Source organism: Vigna radiata, unplaced genomic scaffold (genome assembly GCF_000741045.1).
Source record: "Vigna radiata var. radiata cultivar VC1973A unplaced genomic scaffold, Vradiata_ver6 scaffold_268, whole genome shotgun sequence".
Lineage (NCBI taxonomy): Eukaryota > Viridiplantae > Streptophyta > Magnoliopsida > Fabales > Fabaceae > Vigna > Vigna radiata.
The window spans coordinates 71,185-90,290 of record NW_014543978.1 but is presented as its reverse complement, the minus strand read 5'-3'; the positions used below and the strand labels follow the sequence as shown (position 1 = coordinate 90,290).

Genomic DNA, 19,106 nt, shown 5'->3' with positions numbered 1-19,106 from the left:
ATTCATGTTATTTGAGTCAAACATGTCGGTGAGTTAAAACATAATATAATGTTAAAAATTATAGATATTATATGTAAAAAAAACACACATATATATAAACATTTTTCTAGAAATTTAGAACAAAATTTTACCATTTATTAAGTAATTTGAAAAGAAAAAAATATATTCAACCACAAAAATAAGATTGATTCAAACTTATTTAAGAAAATATATCACAATTTCAAATTTGAATCATGTAAATGCTCCATTAATGAGCCTTGTAAATACTCCATTAATGTAGAGAGAAAAAGAGAAAAATTGTTAAGGATAGTAGGGAGGTGTAGGGTATTTTTGAAATAAAAGAAAATGTGGAGAGATGTAGAATATTTTTGAAATAAATTAAAATAATGGGGAGTAGAAGTCCCACTTGAGAAGATGCAGGGAACAACACCCTTCTTACAAAAGTAAGAAAAAAAAAAAACCATAATTTCTAATGAGTCTTGCATTCCCTATAACCAAATTGAAGTCCTAGAAATTAGGAATCCAATGAAAGAAAATCAGCTTAAAGGGATTATATAGAAAAATATAAGATTGACAAAAGAATAGACAAAGGTTATGATGATAGACAAATTACAAAAGTACAATATAAAAATACAATACATAATTAGTATTTGGAAAAACTCCTATTTATTTCAAAAAAAATACAAATACATGTTAAAAACTAGAAATAAGATAAGAATAAACTACTGTAAATACGAATACAAAATATGAAATTTTAAATATGTAACTCTAATTTTTTTTTTTTTTGAATAACACTATTTTGAATATGCAATCCAGAATGTATATCTGAATTGTGTAATTAAAAATATATTTTATATTCTACAATCTAACGAATAAATTTTTGGATTACTTGATTTAAAATATATCTTTATATGATAATAATTTAAAAATATATTAAAATTATACAATCTAAAATATACTTTCAAATATATTTTTTTATTATACAAATTAAAAACATATTATGTATATAAATGTTTTAAATTATCATCTTTAAATTTGGAAATATATGTAGGAATATATTTACAAATTATACAATTAAATATAATTATTTTAGTTCTGAGTTGCATATTTAAAATATAATTTTAATTATATAACCCAAAATATTTTCAATGGATGATTTTAATTTTTCTCAAACACCCGTGGAAATGTAGGAAGAATGTATGAAATTGCTAAAAGAAATAACCGTTATATATGTAACATCACAATGTTATACCAAAGTTGTTTGTAACTTACAATTTTTTTCACGATTGAGAAAGAAATTTTAAAAGCGCAAGTTAAGCCCTAGTTACTGGCTCTTTAATTTAAGGTTTAATGATTCTGGAAGTCCCTATTTTGGAGGAGAATCTTAATTTCGTCCCGTTCTTTTTAGGTTTCTCGATTGAGTCTCAATTTTATGAAAATTGCAACAATTGGATCCTTTCTGTTAGATTAGATTCAACGACGTTCGTTGGTGTTTTATTGACGCATAGGGCACATCTGTTTGACGTGTATATTCTTGTCATTTTTTTCATATTTTCTTCTGCTTTCCTTACTTGAATGATCATTTGTTGCCTTTTCCCCACCAATGCTCTTTCCAAGCAGTTCATATCTTGCTGCCCCTGAAGTATCTTTAGAACTAAAGCCATTAAATTTATCATGGCTTCTTTGAATGGCATCAAGCCCGTTATCCCTAAGATCTTCAGGCACCACTTTGGAAGAATATGAAAGATCGGATGCTCTAGTAACCTTGTNATNATGCAATTGATCAGAAACAAAATCATTGGATGGTAAAGACATGNTTTTGATTTGAGCATTCACAAAATTAGTTTCACAAAATGAGTTGCCACACTGGAACTCTCAATTTCATTGTCTTCATCATCAACATCAGAACCATAATTTCCAAGACCTAAAACATCTCCAGGAGAACTAGAATTAGTTTTTTCACTAGAACCATCATTTTCTACCCTCTCTTTGACTGGTTCAAATCCAGCGTGCATTTGAAGCAGAGAGAACCCCCAAATCGGGTTCATCCATCAACCTTCGCCACGTCACCAGGCGCCGCTGTCACTGGAGCATCAGAGTTTGTCTCCTTCGTCTCCATTATCATGTAACCCTGCAAACAAAAAGCCCCAAATTAACGAACACTAAGCGCAGGAAAGATCGCCCACTCCAATACCTACAAAATCTGGAAGTGCAATAGCAACCTCCGTGTCGGCACTTCCCTCGTCGACTTCGGCGGTCTCAAAATCCAGTGCGCTGACCAGAGGTTTCCTCTTCCTTGGAGATGAAGATCATTAGCATGACGTCTCGCCCGATCTCTCAGATGCCATTAAAGCTACCATGGAAGAAGGTAAGAGCTTTGCCTCCACATCGGAGCTAGACTCCGTCGACGACCACCGTCGGGGTCAGTGGGTTTCTCCCCAGCTGCCACCTCTACGGCTACCATTCCCCTCTTAAGCACCATCACAAAAAACACCAAAACCCTAAGGCACGACCTTCACCACGCCAAACAACGATGGACAATGCCTCACCATCACGCAACTGTTAGAGGCAGCTTCACAACCCAACAATTCTACTTTTTTCTTTTTTAAAAAAATATAAATATACAGGTCAGACAGATGTGCCCCTACAGGTCAATTAAAAACTCATTCAAGCGTGCCACGTCAAGCACACACTAACGCCGTTTAACGGAAAAGGTCCAATTGTTGCAATTTTCAGAAAATTTGGACCCAATTGAAAAACCCAAAAAGAACGGGACGAAATTGAGATTCTCCTCGAAAATAGGGACTTCCTGAATGATTAAACCTTAATTTAATTTTAAAAAACATCATTTTTCTCTTCAATTAAGTTATACAAAATAGTTAATTAATTATTTCTCAAAGAAAATGTCATTGAAAATATCTATTTGGGTTGATAATGATAGTCCTTATTGCACATTTTCATTTATAATAAAAAATTAGTTACATATTTCTTTTTTTTTTACAAATTCCTTTTATCATTTGATATATTGAAATATTTTAAAGTTACAATTGTTTTAATGTGTACTTTTATATAAAACATTAATTATTAATTCAAAATTCATGACAATTAATGATTTTAATTATCAAATAAATTGATAATTAACATTATAGTCAATAAACTTTAAAATTATGAGATGAATGAAAATTTTAAAATTCAAGAAAATATCACAACATGACATAACATTGTTATTTTATTGAATAAAAAGAAATCACACAAACAAAAAAATTTTACTAGGACAAAAACTATGCCAAGAGAAATAATGTAACAGTGTTTGATAAAAATAAAGGTTTAAACCCTCATTTGGTCCTCGTATTTGTGTGTCAATCTCAATTGGGTCATCATTTATTTGTGTGTCAATCTCAATTGGGTCATCATTTTTTTTTAATCTCAATCGGGTCCAAAAATTTGTAAAAATGACCCAATTGAGCCATCTCCGTTAAATTATTACTAATGCCGTCTATACGTGATGACATGGTGCACCCTTCAAATGTTGACGTGGCAGTATTATACTACGTGGAGTTTTTTTTAAGATGATGGAGTAGTGGTGCACACGAGTCTATCTTCATCTTCCATCTTCTCTCATTTCAACAACCAGTCAGGCGAGATCGCAAGTCCTAATTGCCTTTACCTGATTGCCTTTACCAGATCGCCTGTACCACGCAAAACGAGCTCCATTACGTGCAGCCAAACAACCATCCTTCACTTCCCACGCGAGAAATGCACCAGAAAGGCGAGATCATCCCTCTGCAATTCTAACGAACCAGCAAAGGCAACAAATAGTCGAAATCTGAAAGTGCGAGACCTCGACGAAAATCTGAACTTAGACGACGGAGAATCTATTTTATAATTAATACGATCTGTTGTCTGGATTTAATGCGGCCACGCTTTTAGTCTGCTCGTCTCTTCATGAATCACAAGTGGCAGTGGTAATAACTGTTACCAGAGGTTTTCATCAATTTGCTTTTCCCACGAACCTTTTTGGAAGTGATTTTATACTCTCTTTTTTCTCGTTGATCTATTGAGTCTGAGATTTCCAGGAATCAAGTATAATTGAACATTCAGGACAATAGGTAGATAATGTTTGCAAGTTTTTCCTTTTCTTTTTAATGGTTTGTTTTCGCTTTTTATCATGAATCGATTTAACAGGTGAATTGTTTGAAACTTTTCTTTAGGTTTTCCTCTAATGGAAACGGATTCGCGGTTCCGTGGCACAAAACCTCCTCTTTCCATTTAAGCCTTCTTTACTCTCATCTCTCTCTCTCCCCTTTCAAAAACCCAAACACCTCTCCACCCCCTCACACACTTCCTCATTGCCTTTGCTGTCCAGCTTTTCCACCTTTAAAGATTGCATTTTTTTTTTTCAGTTTCATCTGAAACATACCACTTTTACAAACATACAAATAGTTTGCTTTCTTTTCCTTCCCACCTTCTAATTTTCAACCTTACCACTTTTACAAACATACAGAATGAAGGATTTTCTGGATAAAATCAAAATGCCATACGAGGAACAACTGATAAAATCTCCAATTTCGGATTTTCATTTTCATTGCGTGAGATAGAAAATCAAAGCAAAGGAGAAGAAGAAAACGCCCAAAGATTGGGGTTCTCTGCAAACCGAATCAGAGATGGGGAAAAAGAAAGGTGCTTTCCCACCCAGATTAGGGATTTACAAGTTTGTTGATCAAGTTATGATAGAAGGGTCAGAGGGGAAAAAGATGAAAAAGGCGCCATCGTGGAAGTAGATAAGTAATGCGAGCTTGGCATTTTGGAGTGTGAAATTGGGACAGTATAGTCTGGCAGTGGCGACGGCGAGTTTGGAAATGTCGATAATGGAGACAACGATGATTTTGGGATTGAAACCAGAAAATAAATAAATTCCTAATACGAAAATAAGTGAACATGTCATAATATTTTAAATAAAATAAAAATGCCACGTAATAAAATATTTTGAATCAGCTTATTAACTATGAAACATGTCAGCATCTCTCAACGTCATTAGTGAAAACTTAACGGAGAGGACTTAATTAATTTATTTTTCAAATTTTTGGACCCGATTGAAACTTAAAAAAAATGATGATCAAATTGAGATTGGTTAACAAATACAAAGATCAAACGAGGGTTTAAACCAAAATTAAATATTAAAATCATGTTTGACGAATATAAATATCACTCCTATCAACACAGTTAGTTGAGATACTATGATGCTTAAAATGAGTTTCATTTTTTTTTCTTAATGAAAAAAACAAAAAATAATGCCCAAGTCTTTAGAAAGGGACAAATACTACTAAAATATCTTGAAATATCTAAGAGACTACAACAAAGGCGATAAAATTTATGAGCTTATCTACTTGTAAACCAAATTTAAGCTGTGCCAAGAAGAATAAGAAAATGTTGTGTTCTTGGTCCTCAATGCCAATAACAGCATGAACATGATGGCTTTTAGTTCACTTTTTTGCTCCACTCGTTTCATTCCCACACCCTTTCTTAGTACTGCCACAAACCTTCTTTCTCCACAACACAATTGTGCCAGTTTCATTCCCTAGAAGAAGCAGTGTAAGAGAGAGTTCCCTCTCCCTGCAGTGGCTTCAGTCCCTTACGAACCCATCAACTTTGAGTACCTAAGAGGAATTCAGTGGGCATGGAGTCGCCTTTGAAGAAGCTTGTGGCAGTTGTGTTGTCAAGATGGAGCTGAGAAATGGAAGCACTGTGACCATGATGTTGCCAAGTGGATTGATCACCTCGTACAAGGCCCTCATGTGGCATGGGGGAAAGGTGGAGTTGCTCCACACTTCTGTGTCAGAGGGAGAGAATGGTGATCCTTTAATTCAAGGAGGGGTGTCTTTAAACTTCAATTTTCAAACTGATCATGATGGTCAACTCTCTTGGTCTCCAACAAATTGGGTTCTCCACAAGATTCATGGCAAACCACGGGAATCCATTCAGGTCTGTTTTCTTATGAGTAACTCAGTAGTAGACTGTGTAAGAGATATCTATATTCTGAATCAATTAGAGATCATTCTAAATAGGAAAAGATATGTTTTTAGTCTTCAAAATTCATCTTACTCAAATTTTCATTTAGTTTGTTCTCAAAACTTAAAAATAAATTAATATTTTTAACCTGTTGCGTTAATTTTTTTAATGTGTTAAACATATTTTAGGATGAATTTGAATTGTTCAATGTGTTTTTGATAAGTTTCAACGTTAGTTTAAAATATTATTCAACAAATAAAAGAAAATTAAACGTTGTTAGCTTAAAAACATTATATTTATTCAATTTTAAAATTTGAGAATCAAAATTTAAAATATAGACAAATTTTAATTTTATATTGAAATTTAAGAATTGAAAATATATTTAACATTTTGTAAATATGACTTGTCTTGTAAATATGACTTGCAAAGTGATTATTATAAAAGTAAAATGATTCACCTTATGAGAATTTATGATTGAGATGGTATGATAATTCTTTACACTATCAGTGTATTTGATGAAATTTGTATTTTGTTCTATTTATTGTTTGTACCTTGATTCCCTCGTAGAAACTTCCCTTTGGATTATCACACGAGTTATAGTTGGCTTGTTTTAGAAAAATTAGTCTTGGAGCTTAGTTAATGCCAGATGATCAAGCTTCCATGCGTTGCAAATAGATACTTAAGTTCATTTTCCCTCATAATTCCAATTCATTTATCCTCAAAAAATATGTATGTTTTAGTAGGTACTCTCATAATTATGTACATTAGTAGCGCCTTTCTGTTCTTACATTTTCTTTGTAATAATAATTATTTACTGAAGACATCTTGAGGATATCTCATGCAGGTAGAATTAGCAACCAGAACACCAGATGACAAGATTGGATTAAGATACATGTTGACTTTGGAAAAAGATACCTTAAACTCACAGCTTAAAATCTCAAAGAGAAGGTCTTTACCCCTTCAGGTGACAGGGTCAATACTGAGTCATTTGACACTAAGCTCACCAGAAGCAACTTATGCAATAGGATTAGAAGGATCAAGTTACTGTAGCATACCCTTGTTTGAATCTGAGTTTATGTTGAGTCCTAAAGATTCAAGCCAAGGAGAAGGCTTTGGAAAAGTATTTCCTCAATGGAGTACAAAAAGTCAGAACAATGGATTAGAAGGTAGCCAGGTAAATAATGAAGAAATAGACAACTACAAGCAGTTAAGTGAGGAACTAAGTCTTCTGTACACAGAAGCCCCGCGAAGTTTCACCGTGATTGACAGGGTACGTAATCATCATTCACAAAAAGTGTACGTAATCATCATCATTGTAAAAAGTGTTATTTCATTCCTTCTTCCTTTCCTTCATTAATCCCGTTAAGGCCTTGATTCTCACAACTACCGTCACCATCGCTTCTCGCCGTCGGAAATAGTCGAGCTGCAAGAATCCAATCTAAAAAAAAAAGAAAAAAAAACAAAAACCCACTTCGAACCCTAACCCCCAAATATGTGACAATAGAAATACTAAGAGAATTAATCCGTCATTGGCAACATGAAGGAAACACTCACCTACATTATGGGGCCATCAGACTCATTCTTTCCCTCCATGGAAGAAGAGGCCTTCGTGTCTCTGCAGGGTCTCTCTTTTAGATTCCAGCTTTCTTCACTATGAAAATGATGTCATAGGAACAATACTCACCACCTTACATGCGGGAAGTGTAGTTCTTACTATGTTTCCTAATTATAATGTCAGCCTGAGAGATCCAATCGTGCCCCAAAGACTTAAAATGCAAGTACAGATTACGGGAGCCGGACAAGTAACTGAAGCCCTAAGTGCAACGCTACATCATCAAATTATCTATAGGTTGCAGAATCATGCAGTCAACCTATCTTCACCCTCGAGTATTGAAGGCGCTATGTTTGTTATGGCTAACCCCCATGAAGAGAGCCCATCTATAGTCCAGATCCCTAGAAATATTTCTAGACAACAGTTAGAGGAACTGATTCCTCTACAATGGGTGACTAATTACGAAAAGCTACACGAGAATAAAAAACCTCTCCAGACTTTTGAAGCTACTTTTAGGAGATAAGTAGACGGAACAGTCAGAACCATTTTCAAGTAGCTAGGAGATGAAGCCAATACCAACTCCTCTCAAATTTTTCAGTCCATGATGATCCAACCAGTCACCAAGGAGAAGAAAATCCCTATCTGGGGAGTTCTTCCCAATGGAAAGCCCATATTCACAGATAAAATCAATGGTCATTTCATATGGGATGTTGATCCTTCTATGTGTGACCCAGATTGTGAATGCAGCAAGGATGACAATAGTTCAGAAGACGATGAATCAGACGAGGAAAACACAGATCATGAAGATTACTGCAGACCTTTTCCTCCTTCTAGAAGAAGATCAGATCCCTCCTCTGGACCATGGATTGGCATTCATGAACCCAAAGAACTAGATCCTTTGTGGTTCCAAAAACGATGTGCAGAAATCCTGGGAAAAGAAGAAAGTTTCTCCTTCCCCACTAAGATTTCTCAGTCGCCAATCCCTTGTTTTATGATTTCTGGATCCAATTACGAACAAGAATTTCCTTCTTTAGAAAGAACGGTAGATCCTACCACTAGGATCAGCACCAAGCCAAATATCTCTCCATCGGAGATAAGACCTGATGGGAGGTCTAAACCTTTAACTCAAGCAGAAGAGGTGCTCAACTGGCAAACAGAGAATGCTAAAGTTCAAAACTTTATGCTTAGAAGAATTGATCAAAAGATAGATGGACTCTCATCACAAGTGAAGAATACAGATGCAAGATTAGAGCTCCTATCTGAAAGAATGAAAGAACATTATGTTTATCTTATAGCTGAGATATCCAGATTAGAAGAAGAATGGAAAATGACCACATTTGGTGAAGCTTCCCATGCCACAGAAAGAGAGATCAAGAAGCTGAAGGCACAACTCCATGACTTGGATCATTATATCGAGTCAAAAATAAAAGAAAAGCAATCCCAATTCCCTGATACTCTCAGCCCTCCTCCTTTCACCCCATATCGGCCTTTATTCCAACCATCTTCCTCGACAGGTCACAAATCCAGACAAACATATTCTCTCCCAACCGCTACAGCATTTAGAAACAAACAAAAACCCAGAACCTCTATACCTCCAGTTTCTACTCAAGAAACTTGGAAAACTCCTACTTAAACTCTGTCACAATCCCCTATGGATTCATCTGAAAAGGAAGACTATTTCCAGGACTCCCAAGATCCATACGCTCAGTTCACCATTGAAAATACTAGCATAAGATCTTCTGAATACACATCCTCTGACGAAAACACTGAAAATTACTCTGATAATTATTCAGAGTCTTCTAATGAATATGCTAACATACTCATGGCCAACACAGCAAGTTCTAGTACAAGACAAGAACCCATATATGAATCTCCTGAAGAAATTAAGCCACCTTTAAGAGATAATCCCTCCAAACCTAATAGTGGGTCATGGTTTTCCTTAGACGACCTCTCTCCCAATTAATGGAGAGCCAGACTTATTGAATTCAGAGCCTGGTTGGACACCAAACTCATTAAAGATGCAGATTCCTACAAGGTCATAGAAGAGTTCTGTTGCCGAATGACTGGAACTCTGAAAGAATGGTATCACAACCTAGGACCTGTCAGGCAAGACCAATTTCATAACTTGGGATCAACTACTGCAGTTTTAGGAGCCCTCCATGAAGAGTTTATTGGAGATGGAGCTGTCATTGATAGGAAGATGCGACAAGAGTTTTTTGAGATGAAGTGTTGCTCCCTAAACATGAAAGACTTAGATAGGCATTTCAAATGAATTCTACAACGATTTTATCTGCTAAATGGAGCAAATGATGTCAGTCTCAAAAATACGTATGTGGCCTCTCTTTCAGCCCAGTTGCAACCAGAATTAAACAGAATGGCCATGGCAGCCCAGAAGGACTTCTCCACCATGACCATGGGACAAATCCACCAGATGACTAAAGAGGCTGTTGATAAGTTATGTAGGCAACACCAATATTTCTCTGATTTGATGAATAATAAAGGGAAATTTGGAAAGGCCTGCAAAAAATCTTATTTGGAGATAAAATGCAAAGACAAATGCAGTTGCCGGAGCAAGAAAAATAAGGGAGAAAAACCTTACAAAAGAAAAGAGAAGAATCTCAAGTTTTTCAAAAAAAAAAAATTCAGAAAAAAGCCCCAAGGACAGAGGTGTTATTTGTGTGGCAAAAAGGGACATTTTGCTAAGTCTTGTCCTAACAAAGCAGACAAAGCCATTAAACTAGTTACTTCCCTCAAGATCAGAGATGAAGAAGTCGAGTCACTGTATTCAGAACAATCTTCCCCTGATGAAGATACAGTTTTCGCACTAAGAAATTCCTCTGAGGAAGAACATTCTGAAGAAGAAACACTTCCAATTTTCTCGACTGAAGAAATTAATAGCTTCAATCCATCTCCTCCTCATCCCAATATCGAAGTTCATATTCTTCCAACAAAGTTCAACAAGCCTGTCAAAGCAATCGCATACATTGACACTGGAGCACAAAAGACAATGATGAATCCCGACATCCTTCCTGAAGAACTCTGGTCAAAAAAGACGTCATATTTTATGGCTGCTGATGGGAAGATATTCAAAACTGAGCTCATCACCAAAACCTCTATTGGAATCAAATTTTTCCCTGACTGCGTCATCTGGGCCAAAGTGATAGGCAGCAAGCTTCCTGGCAAGGATATTTTGATTGGCATGGACATATTCTCTGAGGCAGACAAATTACAGATACTGCCCACCGGTCTAAAATATAAAAGGGAGTTCAAATCTTTTGTAGAAACCTCTACACTATTCTCCCTTTCAGCATCCTCTTCAGAAATGGAAGAAATTAGAAAGAAGTTACTCTCTTTATGCGCTGATAATCATGGAGGATTTTCTCACCCAAGACCTCTATGGAAAAATCCAAACTTCTTTGTTAAACTCCCCTTCAAGCTTAATGAGGATGTTAATCCTACAAAAGCTACACATCCTGGAATGACACCATCTGATCTACAACTAGCCAGACAAGAATGCCAAGAACTTTTAACACAAGGTCTGATAGAACCCACACATTCCAACTAGGCATGTCAAGCCTTTTATGTGGAAAAAAGATCAGAACGGGTAAGGGGAAAAAAGAGGATAGTAATTGATTACAAGCCTTTAAATTATTTTCTTCAAGATGACAAATTTCTTATTCCCAAAGCCTCTTCTCTCCCCATCCTACTAAAAGAATCCAATATTTTTTCAAAATTTGATTTAAAATCCGGATTCTGGTAGATAGGTATTGATCCTTCTGAAAGACATAAAACAACCTTTTGTATACCCAATGCCCAATACCAGTGGACAGTACTTCCATTTAGCCTCAAAGTCGCTCCCTCTTTGTTCCAAAAAGCCATGACAAGAATCTTTGAACCAATCTTGGAAAAGGCTATCATCTACATTGATGATATTCTCCTTTTCTCCAAAGACATAGTAACCCACAAAAAATTATTAGACCAGTTCTTCAATTTAGCCGACCAATACGGGGATAATGCTTGCTGAAAAGAAAATCCACTTGGCACAATCTGAAATTGATTTTCTAGGGATGCACTTTTCTAAGGGTTTCTATCAGCCACAAAAACATATAGCAGAAGAACTCCTTAGATTCCCTTATCACTCACTAACCACCAAACAAATCCAACAATTTTTAGGAATCCTTAACTACATCAGAGACTTCATCCCCAAAGCTGCAAAATATACCAGTCCTCTATCCAAACTACTAAAAAAGAATCCCCCTCCTTGGGAAATAGAGCAAACTGAAGTCGTGCAGCAAATAAAAAAGATAGCCCAAAATCCTCCTGCTCTTAAGATCCCTGGTGATGGAAATAGAATTCTCCAAACAGATGCAAGTGATAGATACTGGGGAGCAGTTCTGATAGAAGAAATCCATGACAAGAAATTATATTGTGGACATGCAAGTGGACAATTTAAAGAGGCTGAGGTGCACTACCACACCACATTCAAGGAAGCTCTTGCAGTAAAAAATGGAATAAAAAAGTTTGATTTCCATCTCAGAGGTTTTCATTTCGAAGTACATATGGATAACTCCTCCTTCCCAAAAATCCTTGAATTCAAAAACAAAATGCCTCCAGACCATCAGATATTGAGACTCAAGGATTGGTTCTCTCGATATGATTTCACTGTAAAACATATCAAAGGCAACAAAAATCTCATTCCAGATTTTCTATCTCGACCAACAAAAGCTGTACAAATGATTACCAAGACTCACAGTTTCCCTTTGATTTTCATGGTAAGACCTTTACCCAATTGTGCCAAAACCCAAAAGCTTTATCCTCCAGGGTTATCTCCCAGAACCCCAAAAGATATTTTGGATTATGCTAAATCCAAATACTTCCTTTTCCTGCATGAGACACTAAAATTTAAGGTCATTCATCCTACTGCATTTGATCCCACAAACCCAAACAGAAATGTTTTTGATCTATTCTATGACATTGGATGGGATCTTTGTGAACCCTCATTATGGGCAATATGGTGCAAAACAGTACAACATCCCACTCCCATTGCCTTGCAGACAAAAATGGCCTATCAAATTCTGACAGATCCTCTAAAGCATGAATTTTTGTTTTGGACTGTACTCGAATGGTTTAGTCCTATCACCCAGTGGAGGTCAGAATTGGAACAGATACTTTCATATCAGGAAAATCAGAGAAAGGCAAATGCACAAGCATTAGTCTCTATCTTTATTGTCTACAGGCCCTATGCAATCAACCCCTCTGGACAATTGTTCTCACAGAATCATGCTTATACTTGGGGAACTTTCGAAGAATATCCATTAAACGACAACTATAAAAGGCAATTAAAAAGGCATCTTCAAGAGACTAATCTCAGTTGTCATTCCCCTTCAAATAGGCTAATTCCATCTAGTTCCGGAAGCCGACAAATCACTGTTTGCTCAGAGTATCATATCCCAGCACAATTGTTTCAGAGAACTGAGGATCTGGTATCTCCTGAAGNAGAGGAAAGTCCAAATGACTTGATGGATGAAGATTCAGATGACCNCAACCTCTCTCCAAGTNANNAGCCTATCTGTAAATAATAAAGCCACTACAGACCTATTGTACTATAATGGTCCCAAATAATGTTGTAAGATATAGTGGACCCAATGTAATCTAGATAAGATAAGATGATGTGTGTAATCTAGAGTGTGACATGTAAGATAAGGTTTGTTATCAGGATAAGGTGGGTCCAAGGTAATCCACATGAGCCAATTACCTTAGGGAAAATCCTTATCCCATAATATGTAAGATAAGGTTTGTTATCCTCTTCTCCTCTATATAAGGAGACATCATCCTTGTAAAGAGGCAGAAGCAACTAAATAAGATCCTTTAAGTTTCTTCAACTACTATGAGTTTCTAAATCTCTCCTCTTCTCTCTCGAAAATCCTCTTCTTTATTATGTCTTGGTTCTAGAAGATTAAAGAAGGCAAGGAAATGGCTTATTTCAGAGTAAGTATGCTCTGCACTTGCCTCTATAAGAGGATCTTGTGCATCAGAAAGCTCCGAATATAAGGCATATTTCAGAGTAAGTATGCNCTGCACTTGCCTCTATAAGAGGATCTTGTGCATCAGAAAGCTCCGAATATAAGGCATATTTCAGAGTAAGTATGCTCTGCACTTGCCTCTATAAGGGGATCCTGTGCATCAGAAAACTCTGAATATGGTCCTTGAATACCATGTTGTGTCCCTAAGGAGGAACAATGTAACATTCTGGCAGGCCTGGATTTCCAGGTGCTCTTAGTGAGCTAGACTGCCGCGTTGTTACTATCTTGTGTGGTAGATAATAAAGTATATTCTGATGGAATCATTGGAAAAGGGCTTAAAAAAGAATGATGGTAGAAGCCCAAAGTACTATGAATCCTTTGGTTATGCTGTATTATCTCCGACACGAGACCAAATGGTATCAGAGCCTAAAGGAAAGCCAGTTTCCTTTGTTGTCTTCTCTAAGAACAGGAACCAGGATATAATATGGATATGGGTGAGTAGAGAGAGATTTTACAACCCATGGAAACACCTACAGAAAAGGAAAGCCACCAATCATCAGGTAAGAAACCACGAAACGCACCCCAAACGCAAATCAAAATGCTACTGCAGTGGCACCCACAACCAAGAAGAGGCGTCGCGCCGAGCCACCGAACCTAGCCTACGCCTCCATGTGAGAACCAAGCCAGACCAAAGAGAATAAAAAAGGAAAATCAACACTCCCCAGATGTGAAAACAGTTGAAATCAGAAAACAGAGGAAGAAGAAGGGTTCCTTTTTAGACTCTTCAAGGTTCATCAGAAGACAACCCATGATTTTTGAAGCATTCTCGGGATCAAAATTTTTAATCTTGTCCCAATTGGACTCAATTGGGACAAAAAAAAATATGAGGACCCAGTTGAGAATTGAGTACAAATATGAGGACCAAAAGACATATTTAACCTATATTTATCTGACTATCCCTATATTATATTTCTTCATTATTTAAATAATGTTACATAAACATATGTTACCTTTTTAATTATTTAGTAATATTACTTCATGTAAAAAATTATTATAAATATAAAAAAAGAAGAACTTTTACCTGTAATAAAAATAAGTTCCGCATTATCACTATGATTTTGTTCATTTAGAGATGATTTGGGAAAGAGTGACTGGATGAATTTAAGAGGAATTGAGGATAAATTTTTTAGTTGTTTATTGGAATGAATTTGGAAATAAGTGACACTGGACTTGAAAGCAAATTTTGTGAGAATTAACGTATGGTTTGATTGATGTGCAGATAAAAAAAATTGTTTAATTGGTAAAAATTAAAGTTTAACAAAATGCCCCTAATTATTAAAGTAATCTAAAATGATAATTTTAATGTTATATTTAATTGTAAAAATTTTATAAACAGTAAAATATTAACTTTATTTATTATAATAATAATAATAATAATAATTATTATTATTATTATTATTATTATATAAATAAATATAAAGCTCAATTTACAAAACTTTTTTTATTATTTTATTATATTTCGTTTATGATTTTATTGAGACCTGAAATTGGAAAAACGTAAGAGACAAAAATTGAATTAATAAAATGATATAGAAAAGTCAAAAGGTGAGAAAGAANAAAAAAGTTTCAAGCACTCTCTATGCTACTATTCTCACAATCTGCATATTATCTCTCTCCTCTGAAACTATGTAATTAAAAACCGAATCTATGCCTCTAAAATGTTGTAATCGAATATAATGGTGGAATCGAATCCAAAGGAATCGATTACAACATCAAGTTTGTGTGTTTTAAAACCGTTGAACCGAATCCATCACGGCAAGTGAGGGTAAAATCACATTTTTACTCAAATTTGAACAAATACTTGATATAAATAAAAAACGATCATCCCGCAAATTCTTTTGAATCCTTCTACGTATTTATTTTGAAATGAACACAAAATTCACTTTAAATCGTCGCTCGCAAAAATGCGTAAAGAATACATTCTCTTCAAGTAAACACAAACTAAAACTATTTATAAGTTTTAGTTGCTTGTTTACACCCTCCTACATCATTACCTTTAATACTTTTGCATTTTTTTTTTCTTTTTATCATGTTTTTCTATAACTTAAATTAACCTCAAGATAAATATAGTGTATAATAACCTTTCAAAAAATCTCATAATAAATTAATGAGTAAATACTTTTTTTAATCAAAGTCAAACTACAATAATAATATATTATCGGAAAAAAGAACTTTTAATAAAATAATTTTTTAACAAATAATCGAAACCCGAGTGAACAAAATTCTTTGATCATTTTGTTCTATTTTATTGAATTATAAGTGTCAATCTTGAATATTATTTGAATTGTAAAAGTAATGTGAAATCATGTTTTTTTATTAATGATATCTGTTTTAATTCACATTAACGTCAGGCTTTAACTATATTTTTTATGACTTCAATGGAAGTTTATTAATTGAAATTGACAATATCAAGAAACTCTTAGATATTTGATATAATCTTTCAAAAAATGTCATTAACAAATTAAAGAATAAACATTTTTTTTTATTAAAAGTCAGACTATGATGATAATAATTTTAATAAAAAAATACTTTTTTTTATCGAAAGTAAAATTTTTAATAAAATAAAATTATCAATATATAATCAAAACATGGGTGAACAAAAAACTTAAGCGCTCATTTTGTTTTTTCTTATTAAATTAAGAATGTTATTCTCGAGTTTTATTTAAATTGTAAAATTTATGTAAAATCATGTTATCATTAATAACACGATTATATTGTCTTAATTTACATAGTTATCATGGTTATTTTTTTATGGAATCTCATTGAAGTGTGACAATAATGTGAATTAAGACAATACTAATACTTATTTCTTGACATTATCAAGCAATTATTAGTATTTTGAAGAGTTTCTTACTAAGGTCAAGGTGGTGGAAAATTTAACTTCACATTCAATTCAAATGATATCATGTTCAATTTCGATAAAAATATTGTTAAATATAATTATATTGCGATCCATTTGTGAAGTATATAAATAAGATAAAACTAAGTCTCAAATATATCTCTAAAGTACTACAAAATAGAGATTTGACTATATAACTGATAACCGTCTAAAAACCGTTATTTTCATACTTGAAATTCACAGCAAAACACACTCTTTATGACTTAGAATTAGCTTGAAATCATGCAAAATGCTTATGTTAGAGAGAAAGACAGTCAAAGTGGGTTTTCTGGGTTTTATGTTTGGTTTTCCCTTGTTTTGACAGGAATTATCAGGGTTTGACGAAGGAAGTGAAGGAAGAGAAGTGTTGGATGCAAAAAGAAGGTGGAAGAATGGAGCAAAGTTGAACCGCAACTATCGTTGGGCGGTGAGAGCATCGCCGGGCAGTGAGACCTTCTATGATTACACTGCCAAGCGCTTAAAGGGAACGCTAAGGGGTGAGGATGGAATTGTAGCTACCGCCGGACGGTGGACTCGTTAGAGGAATGCAGAGAGACCGCTCAAGCTGCAACGCTGAGGGGTGGAGTTGGTACCGTGCCTATCGCTGGGCGGCCACTGCTGGGCGGTGTTGATAGCTGCATCCAGATGCTGGATGTAACACAGATGCGCAGGATTTGATTCAGCGGAGGTAAAATGATTTCTGGCAGCGAAGTTGGTGTAGTGTGATGGCTGTTTGGAGTGGGAGATATGCTTAAAGGAGGTGGCTACAAATCAGGCAGCCTTCCATACAAGGAAGGAAGTTGTAGAGGGAAGAACAAGCATGAAGTGACTTTCGGTGTAGAGAAACTGGCAATGCATTTCAGCAGAGTTTCTCATATATTCCAAAAGTGATTTACAATGGGTGTTGCCGTGAATTTATAGAGAATTCACGGAGCATGTGCGTGGCTAATGATAAGCTTGGATTTGTGGATCTATTGCCACGTGGAACAAGCAATGAAAATGTTGAATTTCTAGAAGATGCGTGAAAGCCTATGCTACACGAGACACATGTGCTAAAATGTGAAAGAAAGGGCCACGAGATTGCTTAGCAAAATGGAGGGGTGCACTCAGTAACCTTTATTTTTCTACTAATTGGACTTTGATTATTTGATGGGTTGCTCTTCTCCTAGTTTTTTTCTTTGATTTTCTTGCTCTTCTTCCTTTCTCTTTCTTTCTTCCTTTTCTCTTTCCTCTTGTTCTCTTGTCTCTTGTTCTTTTCTCTCCTGCTCTCTTTTCTCTTCTTCTTCTCTTTCTTTTTGCTCTCTTTTTCTTCTCTCTATTTCTATTATTCTTTTCTCTTCTTCTTTCTCTCTTCTCTCTTTTTCTCTTCTTTTCTTCTTCTCTCTTCTTCTCGTCTTCTCTCTTCTCTCTTCTTCTCTTTTTAATCTCTCACTTCTATATTAGCTTGTCTCTTCCCATAACCTCTTAAGATTTTTTAGAAACTCACTTTCCCTACGAGAGAACCCACTTAAATTTTGAATGAATGTTTTACCTTCTCTAATAAGCTCTCTCATAAGTTCTAAGTTTTTTTGAGTTTCTGGAGGCACAAACGTTCTTCTCAAACAAGCTTTCAATTCATTCCAATTATGGATGGGGGATTTTCTACATGTCCTAACATGGTATTGTCTTTCATCCCACCACTTTTTTGCATGCTTTTCAAATCTAGAAGTGTAAAGACTAAGGATGTAAGATTCACAATCTATAGAATAACAGGATTCAAATTTACTTCTGCTAACCATGAAGAAATGCATGTCATCAATTTCCTTTTGCCAAGCTAGGTAAATAAATGCACCAATATCCTCACCAAAGAATGGAATATTTTCCCTAGCTTGTTTATACAAATTATTCTCAATCCTATCAAACTCATGAAATGAACAAGTCTTCCTTCTAGCTTTGTCATGCTCTCTTTTAATGCCTTTGTAACTAAGTGGTTTATCAAAATTAAAATTCCTAGAAGAATATCTTCCAGACATTTTATGAATTTAAAAGTTTTCTTGAAGTAAGGACTAAAAGATTTCACTTAAAAGCAATATTCCAGGTAAGAGAGGTGAACCTAAAAAGGTTACTTAAGTATCAAGTCTTTCCTTGCCAAATATGCTTCTAGTTGCTAACTAAGAATCCTTAAGTCAAAATCACCTTTAAATTCACCAAAAAGTATAAAGACAACAATTCAAACACAAAAATAAAAACTAAACTCTAAAGGCGAACTTCTAAGGCTACCTAGACGCTTTGCAAGAAATGAAAAAGGTGAAGTCTCCTAGGTGAGTCTTGGAACTTTGGAACTAAGACACACTAATTGATATGATCATAGATGGGGCAATAATGAAGAGCTTTTAGAGTGACGAATAGAATAAAAAAGAGTAGAATAGGTTTCATGGGCTTGCATTTGCCTTTTTTTTTTCTTTTCGTTAGTTATATAGTTGAATAAACGCTTATAAACCCTTCTTTGCCTTTAAGCACAAGCAATGTGGGACTTTCCATGGCTTGGTCTTAAAAGAAAAGAAGAGGAAGAAATGTGTCTTAGCTTGTAGCGCAAGGTAGCATA

At 34.9% G+C, this 19,106-nt stretch overlaps 1 pseudogene; it reads left to right on the top strand.

Moving 5' to 3' along the window:
• Nucleotides 1-5,471: 5,471 nt before the first annotated feature.
• On the top strand, nucleotides 5,472-7,780 carry LOC106755061 (annotated as a pseudogene).
• The last annotated feature ends 11,326 nt before the right edge of the window (nucleotides 7,781-19,106 follow it).